This window comes from Mirounga angustirostris, unplaced genomic scaffold (genome assembly GCF_029215605.1).
Source record: "Mirounga angustirostris isolate CCGP_5_RB_7025 unplaced genomic scaffold, mMirAng1.0.hap1 SCAF_8, whole genome shotgun sequence".
Classification (NCBI taxonomy): Eukaryota; Metazoa; Chordata; class Mammalia; order Carnivora; family Phocidae; genus Mirounga; species Mirounga angustirostris.
The window spans coordinates 61,374,880-61,387,141 of NW_026991716.1; positions in this window are offsets into that span (position 1 = coordinate 61,374,880).

The following is a 12,262-nucleotide window of genomic DNA, read 5'->3' on the forward strand; positions in this document are numbered from 1 at the left end:
CTAAGTAAAATAAGTCAGTCAGAGAAAGACAAATATGATATGATTTCACTCATATGTATAATTTAAGAAAAAAACAAATGACCAAAGGGGAAAAAAAGAGAGAGAGGCAAACCAGGAAACAGACTCTTCACTATAGAGAACAAACTAATGGTTATGAGAGGGGAGGTGGGGGGTAGGTTAAATAGGTGATGAGGATTAAGGAGTACAGTTGCTATAATGAGCACAGGGTGTTGTATGGAAGTGTTGAATCATTATATTGTACACCTGAAATTAATATTACACACTAGAAGTCCTAGTCTCAGCAATCAGACAACAAAAAGAAATAAAAGGCATTTAAGTTGGCAAAGAAGTCAAACTCTCACTCTTTGCAGATGACATGATTCTTTATGTGGAAAACCCAAAACACTTCACCCCAAAATTGCTAGAACTCATACAGGAATTCAGCAATGTGGCAGGATATAAAATCAGTACACAGAAATCAGTTGCATTTCTATGTACTAACAATGAGACAGAAGAAAGAGTAATTTAGGAATTGATCCCATTTATAATTGCACCCCAAACCATAAGATACCTAGGAATAAACCTAACCAAAGAGGTAAAGGATCTGTACTCTAAAAACTACAGAACACTTATGAAAGAAATTGAGGAAGACACAAAGAGATGGGAAAACATTCAGTGCTCATGGATTGGAAGAATAAATAGTGTTAAAATGTTTATGCTACCCAAAACAATCTACATATTCAGTGCAATCCCAATCAAAATACTACTGACATTTTTCAAAGAGCTAAAACAAATAATCATGAAATTTGTATGGAACCAGAAAAGACCCCAAATAGCCAGAGGAATGTTTAAAAAGAAAACCAAAGCTGGTGGCATCACAATGCCAGACTTCAGGCTATATCACAAAACTCTAATCATCAAGACAGTATGGTACTGGCACACAAACAGAAACACAGATCAATGGAACAGAATACAGAGCCCAGAAATGGACCCTCAACTCTACGGTCAACTAATCTTTGACAAAGCAGGAAAGAATATCCAATGGAAAAAAGACAGTCTCTTCAACAAATGGTGCTGGGAAAATTGGACAGCCACATATAGAAGAATGAAACTGGACCATTTTCTTATACCATACACAAAAATAAATTCAAAATGGATGAAAGACCTAAATGTGAGATAGGAATCCATCAAAATCCTAGAGGAGAACACAGGCAGCAACCTCTTCGACCTCGGCTGCAGCAACTTCTTGCTAGACATGTCTCCAAAGGCAAGGGAAACAAAATAAAAAATGAACTATTGGGACTTCATCAAGATAGAAAGCTTCTGCATAGCAAAGGAAACAGTCAACAAAACTAAAAGGCAACCTATGGAAAGGGAGAAGATATTTGCAAATGACATATCAGATAAAGGGCTAGTATCCAAGATCTGTTAAGAACTTATCAAAGTCAATACCCAAAAAACAAATAATCCAATCAAGAAATGGGCAGAAGACATGAACAGACATTTCTGCAAAGAAGACATCCAAATGGCCAACAGACACATGAAAAAATGCTCCACATCACTTGGCATCAGGGAAATACAAAACAAAACCACAATGAGATACCACCTTACACCAGTCAGAATGGCTAAAGTTAACAAGACAGGGAACAACAAATGTTGGTGAGGATGTGGAGAAAGGGGAACCCTCTTACACTGTTGGTGGGAATGCAAGCTAGTACAGCCACTCTGGACAATGGTATGGAGGTTCATCAGAAGTTAAAAATAGAGCTACCCTCTGACCCAGCAATTGCACTACTAGGCATTTACCCTAAAAACACAAATGTAGTAATCTGAAGGGGCACCTTCACCCCAATGTTCATAGCAGCGATGTCCACAATAGCCAAACTGTGGAAAGAGCCAAGATGTCCTTTGATAGATGAATGGATGAAGAAGATGTTACACACACACACACACACACACACACACACACACACACACTGGAATATTACTCAGCCATCAGAAAGGATGAATACTTACCATTTACATCAACATGGATGGAACTGGTGGGTACTATCCTGAGTGAAATAAGTCAATCAGAGAAAGACAATTATCATATAGTTTCACTCATATGTGGAATATAAGAAACAGCACAGAGGATCATAGGGTAAGGGAGGAAAAACTGAATGGAAAGTCATCAGAGAGGGAGAAAAACCATGAGAGACTCTTAACTATAAGAAACAAACTGTAGGTTGCTGGAGGGGAGGTTGGTGGGGGAATGGGGTAATTAGGCGATGGGCATTAATGAGGGCATGTGATATGATGAGCACTGGGTATTATACACAACTGATAAATTATTGAACACTACATCTGAAACTAAGTATATACTATATGTTGGCTAATTGAATTTAAATTAAAAAAATATTACACACTGTATGTTAACTGAAATTTAAATATAAACTGGAAAGAAAAGGAACTTATACAACTTAACACCAACACCCCCCAAATAATCCAATTATAAATGGGCAGAGAGGGGAGCCTGGGTGGCTCATTCGTTAAGCGTCTGCCTTCAGCTTGGGTCATGATCTCAGGGTTCTGGGATCAGGCTCCGCAGCGGGCTCCTTGCTCAGCGGGGAGTCTGCTTCTCCCTCTCCTTCTGCCTCTGCTTGTGTTCCCTCTCTTGCTGTGTGTCTCTCTGTCAAATAAATAAATAAAATATTTTTTAAAAAATGGGCAGAGGACATGAACAGACATTTCTCTAAAGACATCTAGATAGCCAACAGAAACATGAAAACATGCTCAACATCACTCACCATCAGAGAAATGCTAATCAAAACCACAATGAGGTACCACCTCACACCTGTCAGAATAGCTATAATCAAAACCCCAAGAAACAAGTGTTGGCAAGGATGGGAAGAAATAGGAACACTTGTGCACTGTTGGTGGGAATGCAAACTGGTGCAGACACTGTGAAAGACAGTATGGAGGTTCCTCAAAAATTAAAATAGAACTACCCTATGATCCAACAATCATACTATTGGGTATTTACCCAAAGAATATGAAAACACTAATTCAAAGGGATACATGCATTTCTATGTTTATTGCAGCATTATTTACAATAGCCAAATTATGGAAGCAAGCTAAGTGTCCATTGATAGATGAATGTATAAAGAACATGTGGTTTATATATATACAATGAAATATTATTCAGGCAAAAAAAAGAGAATGAAAGCTTGTCATTTGTAACAACATAGATGGAGCTAGAGAGTATAATGCTAAGCAAAATAAGCCAGTCAGAAAAAGACAAATACCACATGATTTCACTCATATGTGGAACTTAAGAAACAAAACAAACGAACAAAGGAAAAAAATAGAAACAAACTGAAAAACAGATCTTAACTATAAAGAACAGAGGGCAGGTGGGTGGAGGATGAGTGGATAGGTGAGGGTGGATAAAAAGTACACTTATCTTGATGAGCACTAAGTAATATATGGAGTTTTTGAATCACTAAATTTTATACCTGAAATGAATATAACACTAACTATATTGGAATAACAATAAAAAGGGGAAAAAAAGAAAAAAAATTCAACATATGATGAAGGTGGCATTTCAAATCACTAGGGAAAAATGTAGGCTTTTTAATGAATGATGTATGAACAACTGGGAGGCCACCCATACTTCATATCATATATCAGAATAAACTCCAAATAGGGCAGAGATCTATTGTAAACTGTGAAACTACACAAGGACTAGAAGAGAACAGGTGAAGGTTTTAAATAACCTCTGGGTGAGTTATGACTCAAATCCAGATACAATAAAAGATTGATACATTCAAATACATTAAAAATACTTTTAAATTAACAAAACCACCATAAACAAAAGCAAATGACAAATGACAGATGAGGAGGAAATATTTGCCACCTTATCGTAAAGGGCTAACATCTCGAATATATAAACATTTCTTTAAAAAACCTACAACCTAATACAAAATAAGCAAAAATACAAACAATCAGGTCATGGAAAAAAGATATACAGAAGGCCCTCAAATATATAAAAAGTTTCATAACTTCTCTCATAAGAAAAATGCAAACTGAAACTACATTGAGATACTATTTCTTATGTATTAGAAAAACAAGAATTCAAAATCTCAGCAACATATTTTGTATACAATACTACAAGAAACAGGTCCCCAGATATTGCTAATGAGAATTCAAAATGATAGAACCTCTTTGAAAGGAATTTGGCATTATCTAGCAAATGATTTACTATTGACACAGCAGCAATTCCCACATATAGGAATTTAACCTGAAGATACACTTTCACAAATGTGAGGAAAAAAATATGCACAATGTTATTCATTGAAATATTATTTTCTAATTAGCAAACTACTGAAAACATCCCAAATGTCCAGCCACAGGAAACTTGTGGAATAAATTATGGTGCATTCACACATGGAGTACTATTCGTTGTAAAAAAAACACCAAAAAACAAAAGGTTGAGGAAGAATTCTATGAATTGGTATGAAATGATTTTCAGGCACATTGTAATTTGGAAAAAAAACCCCAAACCCAGGTATATGTAGTATACTATTTTTTTGTGTAAGAAAGAGAAATGAGGCTATACACATACATTTTTTATATGAATATAGATAAGTGTGTGTGTGTGTTGCAAAACATAAATACAGGAAGGATAAGCCAAAAATGAATAAAAATTTTTACCCATACAAGGTATGGGGGAATGCAGTGGAGGGACAGTACTGGGTGTGAGACTCCTCAAAACATATTGTTTTAACTTTTGAACAACATAAATGCTTTACATATTCAGAAATAAAATAAAATTAAAAAGAATTTTAAAAAGATAACTCTACAAATGGATACAAATAGAAACAAATGAACCTAACTATATATCAAATTGATGATTAATCGTATGGAAAAAAGAAATTCATTCAAGTAAATTTTAGACACAGTACCCTATGTATCATAAATGGGCTTTTCTCTAAGTACAAGAAAAACTGCAAAGAAATCCTGAAGTCTATTGTTTTGTTGTTAATGGTATTGATGTAGTAATACTAGACATAATTTTTGTATATTGTAGAAAAGGGAAAATTGATGAATATATTGATGTTCTTGGGAACAGATATTTTCACTGTGAAAAAGAGATACTAACTTGGAGGGGGTTTAAGTGTCTGGATTTGGATTGTAGATTTCAGTATGAACTCCTGACTTAAATATGTACATATATTTCTTAGTTTTGTCCACTGAATGGGTTTAAAGAATGACATCCACTAGCCATCAACACACTCAACATCCTGATCTCAGTTTCTAAATACATTCCCCACTAGAAGAAATCAAGGGAGCTTCTTGCAGAAATGCCTGGTTCTGAGAAGGGATCAAGAAAGAGCAAGGTAAGCCTGGGACATTTCACCAGAGGTATAACTTGTTAAAAGGACCCAAAGGCTGTCTTCATAGAATCCCACTTGTCATGTCTGGGACAATTAGAGCATCAAAAAGAATAGTGTAGGTAATGGATTACAACATAGCTAACAAAGAAGAAAACATGAATCCATAGTAATACCCCTAACAAGGCAGAAGAGTACGAAAGGCACTTCTTTACAAAAAAATGCCAGCTAATGAGTGTAGAAATAATAATAGAATTAGAAATTTTTCCATTTTGGGGGGTGTCTGGGTGGCTCAGTTGTTAAACATCCAATTCTTGGTTTTGGCTCAGGTCATGATCTCAGGGTGGTGGGATCCAGCCCGGCACCAGGCTCCATGCTCAGCGGGGAGTCTGCTTGTCCCTCTCCCTCTGCTCCTCCCCTGACTCGAGCTTTTTTTCTCTCTCTAAAATAAATAAATATTTTAACAAAATAAAATTTTCCATTTTCAAACACCAATATAGTAATTCATTCAGGTAAAAATCATGAATGGATGGTGAAACCACTGAGTGAAGATTTGCTGGGCATAGAATACTCACACAGACCTTCCAAATTATTATTCCACAGATTACATATTAATTTCAAAGTGTAAAAGATTTCTTTACATTGTGGCAATATGGGGAACACCACCATAACCAATGACCAGTGTTAGTATTACCAACAATGGGACAAACTGATACTTTGTATTTCTTGACATGAAGCAGTGGGAGATATATTGATGTAGTATTCATGCCAAAAATGTCCAACATGAACTAAACCATTAAAAAAAACTCAATCAAGTTGAAGTTTGGGACACTATAGAATACGGCTGGCCTCAGGTTTTTGTTTGTTTTTTTAGAGAGGAGGGGAGGGAGAGAGTGCAAGCAGGAGCAGGGGAGGGGCAAAGGGAGAGAAAGAATCTCAAGCAGGCTCCACACCCAGCACAGGGCCCAATGTGGGGCTAAATCTCACAACCCTGAGATCATGATCTGGGCTGAAATCAAGAGGGGGGCACTTAAACAACTGAGCCACCCAGGTGCCCAGCCCCTGAGTAATTTTTTTTAAGTCAATGTCATGAGAGGCAATAAATAAATAAATAAATAAATAAATAAATAAATAAATGGTGAGGCAGAATATCCTAGTTTAAAGGAGGCTGACAGAAATAAAAACTAATGCAACAATTGATTCTTGATTAGATTTTAGAAATAAAATAGGCATAAGAGACATTTGAGAATAACAGGAAATTTGAATATAGATTTCAATTTTGATAGTATTACTGTTCCATGTAAATTTCCTTGTGAGTGACAATCTTATGATATTGTGGTTAAGAAGATACTATGTCAGGAAGGAAAGTACTGCTTTTAAGTGATAGATGCTAAAGCACTCAGTGCTGAAGTGTCATGCTGTCTGCAACTTATTCTCAAGTGGTTCCAGATGTGGCTGCAGGAGAAGAAATACAGAAAAAAAGGTAGTGGTAAACATGGCAAAATGTTAACTATTGGTGGAGGTAAAGAATATATGGATATTTATTATACTATGCTCTTAACTTTTTTTTTGTTTGACTTTTTAAAATAAAAATTGAAGAACAAATCAGACTGCAAAAATGATTTTTTTTTTGAGTGTGTTTCTACTCTGTTGAGCATCCTAAGACAGTTTTACATCATTTACATTCAAGTAGTATACATTCAAGTGTAGCAACATTCCCCTAGAGAATGCAATCAGATTGGCCACATTCCAAATTACAGGAGTGGAATTTACATTTTCATTTTTCTGCTTCTGTTTCTCAGGGCTTCACCTCTCCCTTTATCCACAGCAACACCTGCTTCAATCTTAAATGCCCAGTTCTAGCTACAGAGGAAAACTGTGTGATAGAATTTCCCCAAAGTCACAGAATCTTCATTTCTTGTCATACCTCCTAAAAGGTTTTACATTTTTAAGGAGACTATGGAAAAGTTAATAAATGATTCTTAGATTGAAAAATATTTTTGAGCAGGGCTAGCTCTTCTCAGTGTGCCTTAAAACAAAATAGCCATATTTGAAGACTTACAAAGCAACCGTTCACTTAAGTATTCTTGTATCTGACTCACATTATTTCTTACCCATTAGGTGCAATTAAAGGTAACTAGATTAGTAGTTTGCACTTCAGAAAATCATGAGCTACTCCATGGCAATTTATAGTCTCTAGACAGCTTGTTTCCCTAACTATTTTTTTTAGGGTTTTTCTTTAAATGCACGTAACTTCTCCAAATGGCAAAATATATGACTTGGGGTATCAAAACCATGTAACCAATGACCAGGGCCAAATTCTTGTGTAGGGGAGAAGTGCACCATCATTTTGTAATTAGTGCCCACTAGTCTGGCCAGTAAGGTGAAGTTTACTTCGAATTTTTTCTTTTACCAATTTTCTGATATCAATTCTGATCACCTTCCTGGTGAGACATTAGACATTCAAAGCATTATTATTCTAGGGCAATGATTTTTATTTTGTTAAAGCTCTGAGCTTTCATTTTTGTAAATAATATATAGTCCTAAAGCATAGTGCGAAATGGGTATTCTCCCTTTTATCTTTTTGTTCATGATGGTGCTCAAATCATAATGTCTGTAACTCAAATCAGAATGTCCATCAAGGCTGGTGGAGCTATGTGGTCATCAAACAGACATATATTTTTTAGGGCCTGAAGTTGATATGATTTTTGTGACCCATTTTAAGAAAAATCATAAAAAGTTATTAATAAAGAGTCAAGTACAAATGTGAATATTTATTTAGAATGAGAAAGAAGTGATGTCTAATACAACAGAAAAATCCTAAAAAATAACATATCTTTTTTTATTAATCAACTGCCTAATACATATTTTTATTTTGACTATAATCTCATCACCTTTTCCATGAAATGTCAATTTTGTAATAACTTTTTATAAAGAAAATGAGACGGTAATTCAGTCTTTCATCAAGCACTGCTGATTGAAATTTATAGAATTTTTCAGAAATTTTCTCCTTCCATAATTTGTTATTGATACTGTCATGAAATTTTAGGACTGTTGTCAAATTTGGAAAAATCTCTACCAAGTTTCTTTCATATATGAATTATAAGATTTCAGATAAGATTTGAATATTAAGTATACTTTCGATAGGAGGCAACTGACTACTGGAAAAATCTTCCACAGATTAACTCATGCTTCCATAGAGTTCAAACTTCATTTCTCCTTCAGTACCCTAATAGTTCTAGGACTAGGAATTGTGGGCACCTTTGTGTAATATGCTGAGTTGAGTGGTGGCGGGAAATGGTAGGGGTTTTTCTGGAAACAAATTCTATGCAGAGTAGCTAGCAGTAATTTGACGATTCACGGAACTGACTGTGAATCACTTACGTATATTCCCCTGAACCCAACACTTCACAGCTGCTATGGGGCCTCCTGCCAGGAGGGGCAGTATGATGGAGAAGACGTTGCAGTAGAAAATGATAAAAGTTTTTGTGGAAAGAGCCAAGATGTCCATAGACAGATGAATGGATAAAGAAGATGTAGTATATATATACAATGGAATATTATGCAGCCATCGAAAGGAATGAAATCTTGCCATTTGCAATGACGTGGATGGAACTGGAGGGTGTTATGCTGAGCGAGATAAGTCAATCAGAGAAAGACATGTATCATATGACCTCACTGATACGAAGAATTCTTAATCTCAGGAAACAAACTGAAGGTTGCTAAAGTGGTGGGGGTTGGAAGGATGGGGTGCCTGGGGTGATAGACACTGGGGAGGGTATGTGCTATGGTGAGCACTGTGAATTGTGTAAGACTGTTGAATCACAGATCTGTACCTCTGAAACAAATAATACATTATATGTTAAAAAAAAAAAAAAGAAGATAGCAGGAGGGGAAGAATGAAGGGGGGAAATCGGAGGGGGAGACGAACCATGAGAGATATGGACTCTGAGAAACAACTGAGGGTTCTAGAGAGGAGGGTGGTGGGGGATGGGTTAGCCTGGTGATGGGTATTAAGGAGGGCACGTTCTGCATGGAGCACTGGGTGTTATACGCAAACAATCGTGGAACACTACATCAAAAATTAATGATGTACTGTATGGTCATTAACATAACATAATAAAAAATGAAAAAAAAAGAAAATGATAATAGTTTTAACTGATTGCGATAAAAATATCTTACTTTTGCAAATTTTTCTAAAGCATATAACCATGCGAACATATTACTAGGGATTGACCTTCATTAGTTTCATAGTAAACCCATTTCTGGCCTTTACTACAATATAAAGCTGTCCTTTTCCATGTCCTTAGTAAAACTGTTGAAAAGCTAGGGATCTCAGATCATGCTCTATGGTCCTCTCCATTCATCCCATGCCATGCACATCTAAGTAAGAGCAAAAAGAAAATATATTTTTACTCTTTAGTTAGTGAATTTTTATATTTAAATTTGCCCACATGCAGAGGTAGGGATGAATGAAATTAGCAAGCTTTTTTGGGTACATAGTGGTTATATGGCTTAACAGAATGTTGTTCAGAAACTTTTAATTGAACTTAGGTGCCTCATAATTGCACAGAAAAATATTTCAAAGGACATTTTCAAAAGTAATAAAGGTTTAGCATTTAACAGAAAACTTACTAGGTGGAAGGGACTAATTATGATCTTAAAGGGAAATGGGAGAGATTAAATATAATGTCCACAAAGGCAAAAGTATATTAGCAGAACACTACAAAATCCAAAAGAAATACTTGTTAAAAAAATAAGCGTAAATACTATTCTGTGCATTTTCCCTTCTCCTAGGGAATTAGTTATTTATGTGGAGTAGAAAATCTGATGGGATACTTCCTTTATGAAGGAAGTAGCAGGTGACTGTCTTTTGGAGTGTGGAGAAAAAAAAAGTAGAATCATTTGGATGTAATTTAAAAAAAATAATCAAATGACAAAAATACAAATGGAAAATAATTCTCCCTCCTCTTGGAAATTTTTCTATGCAGATATTTTTCTATGCAGTATTGGAATTAGAGGAGACAATAAACTATGTATCTAAGAAATTATAATTGCCAACCAAAAAGAAAAATTACGTGGTAATTTAGACAATGAAAAGACTCTTATCTTTCAAAATATATTCAATATAGTTTTCCTCTTTTCTTATGGTTTTAAAAATGATTTACACACAAGTCTTCCAAAGTACAATACACACAATATTGCAATATTCTCATATTATAGCCCAAAGAAACTAACAAAGATCATTTTTTTTACCTGAGATTAGTAGAGTCTGATAAAAAAAAAAGTTCTTTTTGATTTTTTTAATGCACAGGGTGTTTGTGTGTGGGTGGGTGTGGGTGTGTGTGTGAGCTTTCATACAATAGGACTGAGAATCTGAAAACTTATGTTTTATTTCTACTTCTCTCACAAGCTAGTTCTTTTATTTTAGAAAATTACTTAAACGGAGTCTCAGGTTTTTTAATCTGTGTAATGAGGCTTGGAGTATATAATATCTAAGAGTTCTTTTAAGTTCCAACCTTCTATGAGTCCATGTATGTCTGATGAAATATTTGTATTCTTTTACTCGGAATGGATCAAACACAATTTAGGCTACTGAAAAAATGAAAATAATTAAAATCAATTAACATTAATGATATAATAACTAAAGTAACTAGTTTGTGAGTACTAATGGCCCCAAGATTATTTTAGACTTTTGCCTAAGGCTGTCATAGCCTATTCACTGACAAATCCCAGATTTATATAACCAGTGTAGACCTATTTGCACTCCAATCTGTGTAAGCAACTGACTACAAGATTATTACTTGTATGTTTCTCAAATGTTCAAATTTAGGACATATAAAGTCAAACTCTAGACCCTGCCTCTACCCCTCTTAACTTGGAAATAACACGTTCCATTCTACTTCTGTCAATGGCCTCCATGATTCCAGTAGCTTGAATAAGAAACTTCAGCATCTGCCCTGACTCCTCTTCTGCATATCACGCACATTCAAGGCTAGGAGTCCTGTTTTTCTTCCCTCCAAATTATGCCATGAATCAGGTCGCTTCTCTTCATTTCCAGTGTGAGCATCCTAGCCCATAACCATATTTTCTCACTTGGGCTTTTGTAATCATTTAGTGGCCTCCTTGCTTCCACTTTTATCTCCTTATAACCAATTACTCTCCCAGCACTCAGAGTATGCAATAATGATGTTATTATTGTAAAAGTTATATAAAGACATGAATTATTCAAGGAATACCACAATTTGGAAATATTAGAAGAATATTATTATAAACATCTCTTTATACATTAGACAGGTGAACAGAAATTATTTTATAAAAAGAGATACTATTTAATATGATATCTTTCTACTTTTAGATTTTTAAAATTCTAAATTGATTAGTCATGATTTTTTGGATTATCTATGTTAAACACGGTGTATTAACATCCTGCCATGGTAAATGAGGATTTAGTTCACTTGTTCTTCCCTAAACTCCCCTCTCTCCCTCCTGCCACAGTAATTATTTCACTACTCTTAGGTCTTCTTTTGACCACATTTGTACCCCCCAAAATATACATTTTCCCTTTATTTCTCTGTCCAGTAGTAAGAATCTATCTTGATTCCTTACCTTGTAAAATGAGGCCTTCAATTCCTCACCCTTGCATTGTTTTTATTTTCATATTAACAAGACTGAAAAAATTGCCTTCTGCGCTATAACCACAGTTAAGTTTTGCATGCTTTGCCTTTGTTTAGCTTTTAAAAGCTGGAAAATCAGTAAGTGTTGCTTTACATTACTATAACTATACAAATGTGGTTTGTTGCTGAGCCAAGCAGTGATTACAGAATAGCATATACTTTGCATGTATAGTGTGTCTCTTCATCAAATTTCTAATTGCCTTTTTTTTT